Below are 16898 nucleotides of genomic sequence, written 5' to 3'. Positions count from 1 at the left end.
CCAAGTTAGTTAACATATAGTGTAATAATGATTTCATGAATAGAATCCAGTGATTCATCCCTTACATATAACATCCAGTTCTCATCCCAACAAGAGCCCTTTTTTAAATTTTTATTTTTTATATGTTTTTTATTTATTTTTGAGAGACAGAGAGAGACAGCACAAGTAGGGGAGGATCAGAGAGAGAGGGAGACACAGAATCCGAAGGAGGCTCCAGGCTCTGAGCTGGCTGTCAGCACAGAGCCCGATGTGGGGCTCGAACCCACGAACCGTGAGATCATGACCTGAGCTGAAGCCAGCCACTTAACCGACTGAGCCACCCAGGTGCCCCAACAAGTGCCCTTCTTAAAGTCCATCACCCATTTAGCCCATCCCCCCATCCAGCACCCCACCAGCAACCCTCAATTTGTTCTCTATATTTAAGAGTCTCTCATGGTTTGTCTCCCTTTATGTTTTTATCTTATTTTTCCTTCCCTTCTCCCTTCATCTGTTTTGTTCCCTAAATTCCACATGAGTGAAATCATATAATTGTCTTTCTCTGACTGACTTATTTCACTTAGCATAATACACTCTAGTTCTATCCATGTAGTTGCAAATGGCAAGATTTCATTCTTTCTGATTGCTGATTAATATCCATTGTATATATATACCACTTCTTTGTATTATCTTTATTTTATTTTGTAATATAATTTATTGTCAAGTTGGCTAACATACAGTGTGTTCAGTGTGCTCTTGGTTTTGGGGGTAGATTCTTGTGATTCATAGCTTTCATACAACACTCAGTGCTCATCCCAATAAGTGCCCTTCTCAATGCCCATCACCGATTTTACCCTCTCCCCCACTGCCATCCCCCCGCCATCAACCCTCAGTTTGTTCTCTGTATTTAAGTCTCTTACGGTTTGCCTCCCTCTCTCTCTGTTTGTAACTATCTTTTCCCCTTTCCTTCCCCCATGGTCTTCTGTTAAGTTTCTCAAGTTCCACATATGAGTGAGAACATATGATATCGGTCTTTCTCTGACTGACTTACTTCACTCAGCATAATACCCTCCAGTTCCATCCACATTGCTGCAAATGGCAGGATTTCATTCTTTCTCATTGCCAAGTAGTATTGCATTGTATATATGTACATTTATCCATTCATCAGTTGATGGACAGTTAGGTTCTTTCTACAATTTGGCTATCGTTTATTGTTGAAAGCCCTGCTATAAACATTGGGGTATGTGTGCCCCTATGAATCAGCATTCCTGTATCCTCCGGATAAATTCCTAGTAGTGCTATTCCTGGATCATAGGGTAGCTCTATTTTTAATTTTTTGAGGAAACTCCACACTGTTTTCCAGAGCTGCTGCACCAGTTTGCATTCCCACCAACAGTGCAAGAGGGTTCCCATTTCTCCACATCCTTGCCAGCATCTGTTGTTTCCTGAGTTGTTAATTTTAGCCACTCTGACTGGTGTGAGATGGTATCTCAGTGTGGTTTTGATTTGTATTTCCCTGATGATGAGTGATGTTGAGCATCTTTTCATGTGTCTGTTGGCCATCTGGTTGTCGTCTTTAGAAAAGTGTCTATTCACGTCTTCTGCCCATTTCCTCACTGAATTATTTGGTTTTCTTTTGGGTGCTGAGTTTGAGAAGTTCTTTATTCTTTTTGGATACTAACCCTTTACCTGATATGTCATTTGCAAATATATTTTCCCATTCTGTTGGTTGCCTTTCAGTTTTGTAGCTTGTTTCCTTTGCAGTCCAGAAGCTTTTTATCTTGATGAGGTCCCAATAGCCCATTTTTGTTTTTATTTCCCTTGCCTTTGGAAATATTGAACAAGAAATTGCTGTGGCTAAGGTCAAAGAGGTTGTTGCCTGTTTTCTCCTCTAGGGTCTTGGTGATTTCCTGTCTCACACTTAGGTCTTTCATCCATTTTGAGTTTATTTTTGTGTATGGTGTAAGAAAGTTATATACCATATCTTCTTTATCCATTCATCAGTTGATGGACATTTGGGCTCTTTCCATACTTTGACTATGGTTGATTGTGCTGCTATAAACATTGGGGTGCATGTGTCCCTTCAACTCAGCATTTTTGTATCCTTTGGATAAATACCTAGTAGTGCAATTGCTGTGTCATAGGGTAGTTCTATTTTTAATTTTTTGAGGAACTTCTATACTGTTTTAAAGAGTGGTTATACCAGTTTGCATCCCTCCCCAGTAGTGGGAGCAATCTTTCAAAAATGCACATAAGACCAGATAATTCCCCTCTTTACTCTCAATGGCTTCCAGCCATACTTAAACTAAAACCACCTCTTATTAAGGCCTGTCAGACTTCATACGATCTGGCTGCTCCCCACCTCTTGCCTACTCCATTCTATCCAAACTGGTGTTCCCACCAATTATCAAACCTATAGTATGTACCCACCCCTTCTCAACTTGCTGTTCCCTCTGATTGAAACACCCTTCTTAGGAGTTTGACTTGGTTCACTTGCTCACTTGTTTTGAGACTCTGTTCATATGTCCAACTTCCTCTACTTCCATACCTGTCCTCTTATACCATTAGCCCAAATGTCAAAAAGTATCAGTACTTGAGGTTCTATTTATTACTGTGTAAGGGATTTTTTTAATACTTCAACTTATTCCATGTAACTATTCTCTGTTCTCTTCCTACTGTGTCTCTGGCCCAACAACAGGTCTACATATGGAAAGACAAATATATCTTTGTATCTATCAGGAAGATATAAACTTGCTAAAGCAACAATTTAGAATGGCAAGGATGATGTCAGAGGAGAGATTGTTTATCTGATTTTACTTTTAAAGCTCTGGATTCTTTTATTTTTAAATCTCTTACTTATTTTAAAATTCATATAAAATTCATTCTTTGTGATGTAGTGTTCTATGAATTTTGATATATATGCATAAAGTTACATACTTACTCCAATAATCAAGATATAAAGCACTCTCCAAATTCCTTTATGCAGCCGCTTCACAGTCAACCTCTTCTCCCACCTTCCCCCAACTCCTGTAATCACTTAGCTGCTCTCTGTCTATCTCTATCTTGATCTCTATCTCTAGCATTGAGAATTTTGAGTATAACCATTATTCAAGTTCCAGATAGTCCTGGTATCTGCAGGCAATATTAAAATCCATATTTGATAGCAAAATAACTGGTTGAGCATGACCAAAAGAGTGTTAACTATGGATATAGTTAATAAATTATACATGAGCTTTAGTGGAAATGTAATATAAAGTCTCAGGGAAATACCTTAGCTGGGATGGTTAGAATAATTTCTGTCCTGGTCTGGCTTAGTCCAGATTCTACCTTTCCATTTTTTCAGGATTCTGCTAATTCCCTTCATCAGATCTGTTTTTGTCCCTCACACAGTACTTCATATGTAATATTCTTAACATAGGTTATGGTTTTTCCCTTGAATTTACAAATGCCCAAAGTTCCCTTTAAGCACAGAGTCATTGTCACGGAATTCTAATGATGTCCACAAAATTTTTCTTCAGCACCGTCTCTTTCCATCTGAGTCCTGTACTGAGTCTGCGCTCCCTGACTCTGACAGCAGTTCTTTCTTAACCTGAGTGCTTTGGGCTCCGCAGTTAGCTCTATGGTTTGCCACGTGTGTGTTTGGGATGCGCCCTGGTACTAAGGGTTTAAGTGCTAATGTCCAACATAGAGCCTGGTTACTGCAGCCCTGGGGTATTCCTGTTTGACCATTTCATACCCACTAATCATTCACACCCATGGAGAACGCTGGCCTGTGAATTACATAGGGAAATTGAATTTCCCAGGAGTAGGGAATAGTAAGTAGGAACAACAAAAAAGTTCACAGGTTGCTTCCTGTGCCTGCTGCACCTGCAGCGTCAAACCCAGGGGTTAACTTTAGACAAAGTAGCTTCAATAACCACTTGCGTGTCACAAATCTGCTCAGGCTTTGTTCTATGCATATTAGAAGGGCTACAGTGGGTGCTAGCTCTCAGCCACTCCTCCCAAGACTCTTGAGGGAGACACATCCAAATAATAAGGGCAATGGAAAACCAAGCAGCATATTAGTTTTAGACTAGTAGCACCATATGGCCTGGTTTGCCAGGACAGTGCTGTGTGTCCAGGTGTAGTTATTGATAGCACTGTTTTTTACTCTCAAAGTGTACCAATTTTGACTATAAAGTATATGGCCACCTTAGTTATATATAGCATATATGCACAACATGTAACTCTCTTCTCCCCATCAGGAGGGAATATGGAGCCATTAGAAATTAGACAGACCAAGAGAAGGGTGTAGGGTCAAAGAAAAAAATCAAAATCATTCCTGGTGTTGACAAGTACAACTGGCAGACAGAATTTTGTAATATCTCTCAGAGTGGAATCAACACACCCATAATGGCAATTCTTAGGAGGCAGTTTGAGTTTTCACAGATATAGAAATTAATCAAATATTCAGGCCCCTGAAACTAGGGAGTGTCATCACAAAAAAAAGAATAAAGTCATGCAGGAAGGGGATGCAGGAAGCCATGCAGATTGGACCAGAACAGAGACCGATTCCTTTACCAGAGTGGATGAAGGAGGCACTGAAAGATTCTAACAGGAGTAATTATATGGCAGAGATCCTTTCATTGATAGACGTTGGGGTCTGTGTCACTTCTGGGAAGTGGAACCAAAACTTCTTATACATATAAAATTTTCTGGAAGACCTATCCATAGTTTTCATCAGATTCTCAAAAAGGCCCAAAAAGTTAAGAACCATTGCTTTATGGTGTTTTCAGTTCTGGCATATATTTTAAAATATATTAAAAGGTTATTATTCCAGCATCATTCTATTTAGTCATTTTCAACACATCTACCACTAGTTTCACAAAATCCTGAGTCAGAGGCCCCTGGTGTCTCAGTTGGTTAAGTGTCCAGCTTCGGCTCGGGTCATGATCTCATGAGTTCATGAGTTCAAGCCCTGCATTGGACTCTGTGCAGACAGCTCAGAACCTGGAGCCTGCTTCCGATTCTGTGTCTTCCACTCTCTCTCAGCCTCTCCCCAACCCATGCTCTGTCTCTGTCTCTCTCTCTCTCTCTCTCAAAAATAAATAAACATTAAAAAAACCTGAGTTGAATAAGTCGTCACTGGGCTAGGTGAGACCTATGTGAGTTTTACAATAATGATTCTAATATCCAGGGTGGAAAAATACCAGATAAATAGCATCGTTAACAAAATGCTTTCTTAACATAGCTTATTTCTCTCTAGGCATCTTGCACATTACAGAAGCCCTTGTTAATTCTAAACTTCCTAGGATAACATAGAGGCAGTTTTGCAAGTTAAATATCATTTCATACAAAGATGCAAGAGCTATGTAATGTATAAGAAAATAGACTGGTTCTGCAATGCCACTTAAGGACACTTTTGTTCCTTTTGATTTTTGGTTTAGTTTATTCCTTCTTGCGACTGCATTTATGTGCCAGGTGAGCTAGGGTGTGTTAGCTTATATAGTTCTTATTTGTAATAAACTGAGTGGTAGACCACTCTTCTTCTGCTACAGCAAACCCCACACTTGTTCCAAACATTAAGCATCTGGATGTGCTTGTGAAAAAAATGTAAATTCTCTGGGCCTGAAGTTCCTTATCTCCAGACATGAATGAGAGTGTTGGCGTTCATTAAAAGTTATCAGAGGTTTCCTCCAACTGTATACTTTTATGGCTTTGTATTTCTAGGAAGGCATCTGTGTTTATCATTCTCAAGTTTATGCAACAAACTCCTGAGGAGGAGAAGCACTTTATGTTCATTCAGGATATCTAAGACAAAAAGTAAATAAAAGATAAAACATTGATTGGACAGCTTGGGAGAAGGCCTCTCAGGAAAGCCACACTTCTCTAATCTCCCTACTCCATGAGAAGATTGGCCAAATTCTAGGAATCCTGCCATAGTGCACAGAATCATGATATCATGCATTAATGGTCACACACACACACACACACACACACACACACACGCACATACACATGCAGCTACATATATGCAGAATGAATTCTCTTTCCCTTTTTATGTCTACAAGGCTTATCCTAGCTGGCTGTTTTGAATCATCTTTCCCAATGCAGAAAGAAATGAAAAACTAAGCCAATTGCTACTTCTCACTGGCAGGAGTCCTGGCCTTTGCCCTCTTCCCTCTTCTCAGCACAGAAGTTCTTCTTGCAGAACCCTGGTCCTTCTGGCCTGATTTCTGAAATCTAAGAAGGTCCTGGTATTCAGAAGTAGGTCACGTCCCCCTACTGAGAGTACCAGAACATGGCAGGTGGGAGGGGAGGAGCGTGTGAGGCGAAAGGGTTACATATCGGGTAACCCTACCTGAAGTTATGGACAACGTGTTAGAGACAACTTTCCCCTGAGTAGAACGTATCACTTCCTGGTTACAGTCAGAACTGAACACGGGTCGTCTGACCAGACTAAATTATGAGACTTTCATATCCCCGGCCTTAGCTAAGCAATGGCCATAAAGAAGCATTATTATTTAATCATAGTGAAGTTGTTTTCATTCTGACAGCTGTGATAGACCTGGAGAATATTACCCCCTTTTTCCTGTTTCATTGAGATACAGTTGACATATAACTATTCTTTTTAGGTGTATGACATGATGGGTTGATATATGTACATATTGTGAAATGATCGCCACAAGAAGTTTAGTTAACATCTGTAACTTCACATCGTTACAATTTTTTTTCTTGTGATGAGAACTTTTAAGGTCTGCTCTCTTGGCAACTTCCAAAAGTACAGTATGTTAACTATCATCACAAAGATGTGCAATACATCCTCACAACTTATGTATCTTATATTTTAGGTAAATAATTATATTACTAAGCATGTCAATGAAGAACAAATGAGTTGAATTTCTACAATATTGGGTCTTCTGGGTATAAGTGAAAAAGACGGTGGCAATTTATTGTGCTGTATTAGCAATAGGTAAACCAGATATAATTAGACTATTTAAGCTTTCAATCAATATAATCTTTTATGCAGATAAAGAATATTATGTATTTATGAATTTAATTAATACCATTAAACAAATGCTTGTGAGAATAGAACTAAAATATATTCAGAACAATTGTTTACTGGGCACCGTGTACTAAGCCCTGTCACAAATGTTATCCAGAAAGATAAAGCCTAAGAGAGAGCCTTTGAATCTTATGAATGGCTAACAGTGGACTTTTTGAAAAGCATTTGCATTAGAAATGAACCAGAATTGGAAGGGTTACAGTGAGTGTGTTGTGAAAAAGTAAAAGTCATGCTGTGGGCTCCTTTTCCACTCTAGCAGTAAAAGGAAGGACAGATGAGACAGCTTGAGGAAGAGGCAAGGTAAAAAAAAATTATAGTAACTTATTTTTCTGATTATTTAATATGGGCCCACTGTAAATAGTTTGGAAGAATGGAGAAGTGTACAGAAAAATATAATAAAATGATTTATGATCTTTAAAAATAAACAGACTACAAAGCTATGTTTTCTGTGTAAACTCGTATCAAAGAAACTTGAATAATAAATTATTTAAAAGCTAGTACACAATTTAGATTTCTAACCAATCAAAGTATGTTTCTATTAAAATTAAAGAAGGAGGGGCTCCTGGATGGCTCAGTTGTTTGAGTTTTTGACTTTGGCTCAGGTCATGATCTTGCGGGTTCCTGAGTTGGAGCCCTTCCTGCTGTCAGTGCAGAGCCCACTTTGGATCTTCTGTCTCCCTTTCCCCCCCCTGTGTGCTCTTTATCAAAAATGGCACCCCAAAGCACCCCTCTCAATTTTAAAAATAATAAAAAATTTAAAATGTAGGGGTGCCTGGGTGGCTCAGTCGGTTAAGCGTCTGACTTCAGCTCAAGTCATGATCTCACGGTTTGTGGGTTCAAGCCCTGCCGTGGGCTCTGTGCTGACAACTAGCTCAGAGCCTGGGGCCTGTCTTTGCTTTCTGTGTCTCGCTCTCTGACCCTGTCTCTCTCTCTCTTTCTCAAAAATAAATAAAACATTAAAAAAAATTTTTAATTTAAAAATGTAAAGGAGCAAACAAAAAAATTCCAAACCCATACAATAATCAAAATTATGGACCTCATTTATATTTTAGCCTTCTCCTCCCCACATCTGGCTCAGATCTGCAGCACCCATGGCAGCCTGCAGGCAGAGAAGCCAGAAGTCAGGGAAGAGAGTATGAATCACTTCTTCTCTCCCTTCCATTACTCTTCTACTGCTCCTCCTACAGCTTGATAGCTCTCCAAGGCTGAAGCGCAGAGAGCAAGGAGAGGAAAGCAGGGCAGGAAAGTTCTCACTTAACTGATGCTGATGCTGGCTTTCCTGGCTCCTTTGAGATTTGGCAGATGTGTACATCTGGTTTCTGGTCTCCTGGAAGGTGTCTTGGGTATTTTTCAAACCCTGCCAGCACCACTGCTGGGGATCTCAAATTCATCTCTATTCCAACTAGTCATTTGTGACTTCTTCCATACTCTGGGGTATCCACTTTGGGCCTTCTGTTCCTATGGGTTCCACTTGGACAGGAACTAAGGCCACCCCAGGCTGACTTTTGTCACATTATCCACCTAGACCTGGTCCTCAGAAAACATGGCAACCCTTGCACTGTGACAGACTCCAAAAGGGCAACTAGTTTCCAAACTACAGTCATTGACCACTTTCTCTAAGTTCTCATTCTTTAGATTTTTCAGGAATAATTCTGACACTTGCCTTGTGTCTCCCAAACTGTGAGAGACCCATATTAAGCTCTTTAAGGTTTCCCTAAGTTCCTCTCTCTTACCTTCAGCTGAAGGGGAAGCATCCATACCTTCACTATCTTCCCACCATGTCTGGTATCATCATACTTGTAAATGTATATAAAGTTATATGTGCATATATTTACATTTTTAAGTAAAAAATAAGAAAGACAAGGTCATAAGAGTCAAGCACAATGTGAGGAAGATAGTAAGCATGAATGAATGTTAGCTGTAACTTCAGTTTTTTTGAAAGGTCAATCTATATGGTTGTTAATGGAAAAAAAGAGTTGTCTTTAGGAGACCTGGGTAACCGCATGCCAGGAAATCAATTCCCTCTACAAAAATCTGATTAGAAGCATCAAGGGCTATGCCTCTGACTTACATTTTTACAACAAAAATGGTATAACATAGTTAAGAGAGATCAATACATCTTCAGAGGCAAAGAAAGTTTTACCAAAACATGAAGCACTAAGAAAGAAAAACTAGACATATGTGGCACAGCATGTTGAAAATGGTTAGGACTTGAGCAGGAAATTGCTGCGGTTGAGGTCAAGGTCAAGAAGATGTGGTATATATACACAATGGAGTATTACACGGCAATGAGAAAGAATGGAATCTGGCCATTTGTAGGAAAGTGGATGGACCTCGAGGGTGTCATGCTAAGAGAAATAAGCCTGGCAGAGAAGGACAGATACCGTATGTTTGAACTCATAGGTCTAACAGGAAAACAGGAGAAACCTAATAGAGAACCAGGGCGAGGGGAAGAGGGAAAGAGAGTTGGGGAGAGAGAGGGATGCAAAACCTGAGAGACTATTGAATACTGAAAATGAACTGAGGGTTGAAGGGGGAGGGGGGGGGGGGAAAGAGGTGGTGGTGATGGAGGAGGGCACTTGTGGGGAAGAGCACTGGGTGTTGTATGGAAACCAATTTGACAATAAACTATTTAAAAAATAAAAAGAAAAAGAAAGAAAATGGTTAGGACTCAAAAGAAATTTTAAAATAAGCAAAGTGGTAGAGTTAATAGAGCAATTTTGGTGTCATCTAAATACTTCTTTTGTAAATGAGGTGGAATATAAATGAAATAAATTGCAATAGCTCTAATTGTTCCTTGCAGATTAGATAATGAACACGGCAGAGGCAACTAGGGGGGGGATTAAAATGACTGAAGTGATCAGATTGCCATGTTCTGCTTATACGGGGCACCTAGACCTAGCCAGCCACATTCATACACTCGGTATCCATGCCTTCATTCAAAAAATATGCACCTACTATGTATTAAGTGTTCTCCTTAGAGCCTGTGATGGATATCAACAACTGTGACACAATCATTGGCCTTAAGGCATGCACAGTCTGGCTGAAAAGATAAACAAAGCATGCCGCCTTTCACTTTAGAAATTTTGTGGAAAACTAAGCTAGCTAGGTAATGTGTCAGGTATTTATCACTAGAAGAAACATTTTGTTACTGTCAAATTCTGTGTATTTTCAAATTCTAGGTGCCTGTTTTCAAGTTTGTAGCTGTTGGGTAGTAGATAAAAGATGCATTTAGTAAAAACAAAAAACAAAAAACAAAAACAAAAAAACAAAACCTGATTCAAACAATACAACAGTAGTGGTTTTTATTTTTATTATTATTTTTTAAATGTTTTATTTATCTTTGATACAGAGAGAGACAGAGCATGAGAGGGGGAGTGTCAGAGAGAGAAGGAGACACAGAACCAGAAGCAGGCTCCAGGCTCTGAGCTAGCTGTCAGCACAGAGCCCGACGCGGATCTCGAACCCACCAACGTGAGATCTGACCTGAGCCGAAGTCGGAGGCTTAACCGACTGAGCCACCCAGGCACCCCCAGTAGTGGTTTTTAAAAATCATGTTTATATGCATTTCCTACATGCCAGGATACAAGAAATGCCCTAATGTTCAAAGACAGTAGTTTTTACTTCATTAGCCTATTATTTCATTTCTTTCTCTAATTTACTTCAACCCCTATGGCATGCAATATGCAGAACTTGATAGGTTGTATTTCAGGACCGCATAACACTTGGCCAGAATTCATTTCCTGTTCTTTTAAAAATTTTTTTTTCTATGATAAAATCTATCTTCCTTTTTTTGTTCCCTCCATTTCTTTTTTTTTAACCCTAATCACATAACCAATAGAGATTTAAAAATCCTTATTTCAGCATCTTCTAATCTGCTACTGAATTCTTCCCAGACCCATGATTTAACATCTGCGTTCAATATTCTAATCTATGAAAGAAGACTGGAGCTCAGCTTTACTTGCCTCTTTCAGCCTGGTAGAGAAAAAATTAAAAAAAGGCAGAATAACTGAACTGAACTCATCAGCGTGCTCATTTGAGGTCTTTATTCTATAGCTTCATTATTTTGACATGAATTCCCTAGACATCAGACTCACCCATATTCAAGTTTAAGGGCAAAAGCATCCCAAAGACAAATATAAATTACTTTTGGATTACTCAACTTCTGCTTCTCCCGATACAGACAATTGAGTTGACATTATACTTTACACAGTGAAAAGTGATACCTTTGGCTAGCAATTAGCTTTTTATATAACTTTTGCAATACTGTATCCCAAAGAAATAGAGTAACTCTTTTAAATGTTACATTTAAAATAACTTGAAAATTGGGTCATATGAGGGATTCTTGAAAAATTCCCAGCTAATTTTAATGCCCTAGCTTTAAATAATGCTGAAACACAATGGCTTCATCTTGAAAATTTGACAACCAAATTGATACTAATTAAAGCAATGTGTGCAATTTTCCTAGGGCTCTAAAACAAAATAGAATTTGAAGCTCAGTAACTAACTAGAATGACTGTCAGAAGATTAGATAATTAAAAGATTTAAAAAGTAGCACACATGTAACACAGTAGAGAATAGGTAGTTTTACCCATGCAATTATGTGACTTCAATTCATGTGATTCTTTTAAAAAGATAATACCTGAATGCATTTGGCAATGCTGACACTTGTATAAGCTTGACCCTCAGGTATAATTGGAGCCCTGAATCAAGGATGGGACAGGAGGAAAAACAGAGCCAGTCATGAGTTGGGTCATGGGGCAGCAAGCTAGAGTTCAAATGACAAATTCACCATTGACTCAGACTGGCATCGAGATTTGGTCCATTCCAGTGGGAGAGGGTACAGAGAGTAGAAAATAATGAAGTCAGGGGAGGTACTGGTTTTGGATTTCAGGAGCATTAAGTCTAACAAAGCCTTGGGTTTCTGGAGCACAAGATTCATTCGCTCAAGAGCAGGCTGTTAGGATCCCTTTCTCATGGATTTGGTTCAGTGGTCCTGATCCAAAGGGGAGCCAGAATTCTGAAGAGTTAACTGAGGCCGAAATCCAGTCAAATGGCCTGGAATAATACAGAGGGATGAACAGAGGCTGTGGTTTGGGGGCATAGAAGAAGCCGGGGTTTCTTTCTAGGCACACAAAGCTGAGGCTCAAAGCGGTGAGATTAATCCCACACTCCAATGACTCTGGTTTGAATTCAATAAAATGTTGCCTCTTAGGTACTAAGATCAAAGCAATGGCTGCATGGAGTCAGGAAGGTGGTAAGGCTAAATGTTGGACTGAGGATGCCTGTGCCTTAAAGAGAGCAGGAGCAGCGAAGGCAAAAACCAGTGAGGGCCTCATCCTCAAGAAGTTCAATAGAATACTGAAAAGGAATGGTTTGTACTTGGATACATTCAAAAGAAGGTGCTGCTTAACTGATACATCCAGTGAGGACACAAAAGTGGTGCCTCCTTAAGGATACTTAATGAGTTAATTTTTTCAACCCAAAATGTTAAGAGAGCTGATGGTAATCAATACATTTATAGAGCACCTCTATTGGGCCAAGCATTCTATGAGGCCCCCAACAACCTACAAGGCAGTTAGACTATTATCACTATTTTATAGACAGGGAAACTAAGAATCAGAGAGGTTAAGTGATCTCCAGCTACTCAGCTTACAACATGCTAAACCGAGTCTGGTTCCAGTAAAGCAGTTAAGAAATAGACTTGTATTATGAAACCAGTTAACATTAAGTAAAAAAAGCAAAAAAAGCAAAAAAAAAAAAAAATTTGGTCTTATAATCAAGCTTACTTTAATATATTCATACGTATACAGCAAAATGACAATGAATACAAGCTTTACCACTGGATGTTCTAATGCTTACTCATCCTTTCTCATTCAGGTATTAGTGAAATGTCTAGATAATATATACTGTTCTCGGTCTCTGCCTGGGTTTTCTTAGTTCCTGCCTTTTTACTCCCCCAGTTGGTCTACAGATACATTACCGCAGTTCCTATGCTAATCCTAAGTGAAATGGAACTTTTGTTTCAAGTCTGCTGGTATTTAAATTCCAGCTTAAGGTCCCTGCGTGTCGGCAGGTCACACTCAAACATTACCATGGAGTCTCCTCCCAGCCATTCTCAAGCAGCTGACATCAACTAACACCTGATGACAGGAAAAGCTAAGGAATGAGGTAATATTGTTGCAGGATTAAAAAAACTTATTTATTTTTATTTTTTGAGGAAATAAAAATTTTTAAGAAAATTACCACAGACTCTTAAACTTACAAAGAAGGTGTCATAGATGCCAAGCTGCATCTATTCACCAAGAAGCTTCATTATAAAGGAACATTTATAATTAACACATAATATAAAGTAGAGATCAATCTCCAGAGATAAAAAGAGTATAATTGTAATATGTAAATATGTACATCACATAAAGAAGAATGTGGTACTAACTTTTCACTGATTTCCAAGCAAAATCATGTCAGATGTGTCAAATTGGGAGTGTACATTGAGCATATAAGAGGAGAATGAAGGTCAGGGTTAGGGATGGGAGGGGAATGTTCCCTGATGCAGGGAAGGGAAGGAAAATAAAGTAGCAGCATTCACAGTAATTGGAATGGAGAAGCAGACTTTCATCAAGGGAGGGCAGATTCAAGGTCCTAGAAAATGCTGGTGACAATGAAACATCTTTTTGTCAGTCCACCCCACTGGGTCCTCTCTCTCCTATCTCCAATCAAATTTACTAGTGGACTGTTCTCCACTTACGTGACCGTAATGATGGCTCCAGACAAGGAGATGAGATACAGGTGTGAGGGTTGAGCCAACTATATAGCTAGGAGGAGCAGTGTCTACACACGACTACCCTCACTTATGACACCAACTACATACTTGGGCAGTTCCCCAAACCATCCTCAGTTTTGATAATTTGCTAGAAGGATGCAAAACTAAAACTAAAAACTGCTATAGCCACAGTGTGGGCTATTACAGGGATTAAAACCAGCCAAGAGAAGAGACACACAGAGCCAAATCTAGGAGGGGGCCAAATGAGTTTCGTGTTCTCTCAACGTGGAGTCACGGACGCATTAACTCCTATCTGCAACTTGTAAAGATATGCACAACCAGCAGAGGAAGCTCACACTATATTTGATATTTAAAGTTTTATTGGGAACCCATCACATACCACCTGTATGGCTAAACTTTAGTCTCCAGACTCTCTTGGAGTTTGGGCTGATATCCTTAGTCTCCAGGCCCTTCTGGAGGCAAAACTGATACCAAGTGGCCCAAAGCCCCTATCATAAATCACATGTTTAGACTGATACTGCATGGGTCAAAGCCCCCAGGCAAAGCTACTCCTATCAGCAGGACACTCCAGGGGCCTACAGATCACCTCCTGTTAGTTTAGGGGCAAAAGCAGTCCTCCCTTTGGGTAAGGTTAATTCTTTACTACATACTACATACTACATATCAGTCAAAATTCTTCACCAGGAATTTTCTTTTTGGAGATAGAGGAAATGGAACTGTCTTAGGAACTCCAGAAGCAGAGCTTGAGACAAGATTCTTACATGATTTGCTGAAGGAGTGTTCCCAGGAGAAAGCTATCAGGATGTGAGTGAAGCACAATAGTACAGGGGAAGATATTAAACAGAAGAAATAATTTCAGCTCAAGTCTAGTCATAGCCTAATTCCACTGGAAGCTCTTGAGCATGACTGATTGTACCTCAGAAACCACCTACCTCAAGAAGGTGCTTTGTACGATCATATCATGTCAGCCATTGGCTTTGGGCCACCATGGGGGTGGGGCATTATTTCTCAGGTATTTCTGGATGAAGCAGCAACTAGTGGCCCAAGGCAGTTCTCCAAAGTTTGGTGCAGCTGTAAGCCAGTATCCATCAGCCACACTGGCAACAGCTCAAAGATATATGCACTGACCTCAAAAAGGGGGAGGATGAGTGAGCCACCAATAGCATTTAATATAGTCCACATCTTGCAGTCACTCAGATCAACTTGCCTGTCACAGTTAGTTCACTATACCTAGTCACAGCTTCTCCAGGATTCTGGTTGATCACAAATTTGAGGGAAAGTTACAAAAGGAAAATCAGTAGGATGGACTTCTGCCCCCTGCTGCTATATTTGATCACAAGGCCAGATACTCATCATGTCCCTCCTCTACTGTTTATTCTTAAATGTTCTCCCCGTTGACAAGAATTTCCACTGGTCTAGGTCTGTGTAGTGGAATAGCTCAAACCCCCAGTGGAAATAGCACCAAGATCCTTCTCAAGCTGTGGTTGCTCTTTGTCTATTTATAGTTAGAATCAGGCAGGGAGTATAAAGAGATGCCACAGTGCATCTGAATTTCCTGAATTTCTTCTCCTGTAGGTATTAATATACCTTTTCAAATGTAGAAGGTTACTTACCTCTTACAGTGTGGGAATTTCTTTCTTTGCTTACTGGCTGCTATAAAGGGACTAGAAATGCAAAGTGACCAGAAAGAAGCTATAGCTTTTAGTTTAGAGGTACTTTATGTTGCTCGGTGCAAAGACCCCCACTGCCCTGGAAATTCACACCTCTCAATACACAGATCCTAAAGCTCCAAGGACAAGAGAACAAATTCTCCAAGTGGGTCATTGGGAGTGATGTTGAGTGGGGTACTGAACTGATATATTCTAACCACTGGGGACATGGCGTTATATAATAGTCATCATTTTAAGATGTATGCACTATTCTGAAGAATAGTGCTCCTTTCTCACATGAGAATCATCTCTAATTCTAGAACCTCAGCAGAAGTTTTGAAAAGCCATTCCAGTTGATAATGATACCAAAAAAAAAAAAAATGGAAAGATATTCCATGCTCATGGATTGGAAGAATTAATATTGTTAAAATGTCCATGTTATCCAAAGCAATCTACAGATTCATTGAACTCCCTGTCAAAATACCAATAGCATTCTTCACAGAACTAGAACAAATAGTCTTAAAATTTGTATGGAATCACAAAAGCCTCCAATAACCAAAGAAATCTTGAGAAAGAACAAAGCTAAAGTCATCACAATTCCAGATTTCAAGACATACTACAAAGCTGTAGTAATCAAAATAGTATGATACTAGCACAAAAGCAGACACATAAACCATGGAACAAAACAGAAAGCTCAGAAATAAACCCACAATTATATAACCAATTAACCCATAACAAATGAGACAAGGAAATACAATGGGGAAAAGACAGTCTCTTCAATAAATGTTGCTGAGAAAATGGGACAATTACATGCGAAAGAATGAAATTGGACTACTTCCTAACCCCATACAAAAAGATAAACTCAAAATGGATTAAAGACTTCAATGTGAGACCCAAAACCATAAAAATTCTAGAAGAGAACACAGGCGGTAATTTCTCTGCCATGGTGGTAGAGACATTTTTCTAGATATGTCCCCTAAGGCAAGGGAAACAAAAGCAAAAATTAACTCTTAGGACTTCATCAAAATTAATAGATTTTGCACTGCAAAGGAAATCATCAACAAAACAAAAAGGCAATCACCTGAATGGGAAAAGAGATTTGCTATAAACTATCCAATAAAGGGTTCATATCCAAAATATGTAAAGAACTTATGTAATTCAATACCAAAAACCCCCAAACAATCCAATTAAAAAATGGGCAGAGGTCCTGACTGGACATTTTCCAAAGAAGACATATAGATGGTCAATAGATGCATGAAAAAATTCTCAACATTACTAATCCTCTGGGAAATGTAAATCAACACCCCAATGAGATGTCACTTTAGCCCTGTCAGAATGGCTAAAATAAAAAGCACGAGAGATAACAAGTGTTGATGAGGGTGTAGAGAGAAAGGAATCCTGCAGGTGGGATGTAAATTGCAACTGCCACCAGGAAAACTGCATA

The sequence above is a fragment of the Suricata suricatta genome, chromosome 9 (assembly GCF_006229205.1).
Source record: "Suricata suricatta isolate VVHF042 chromosome 9, meerkat_22Aug2017_6uvM2_HiC, whole genome shotgun sequence".
NCBI classification, from domain to species: domain Eukaryota; kingdom Metazoa; phylum Chordata; class Mammalia; order Carnivora; family Herpestidae; genus Suricata; species Suricata suricatta.
Note: the sequence above shows the minus strand (reverse complement) of the source record.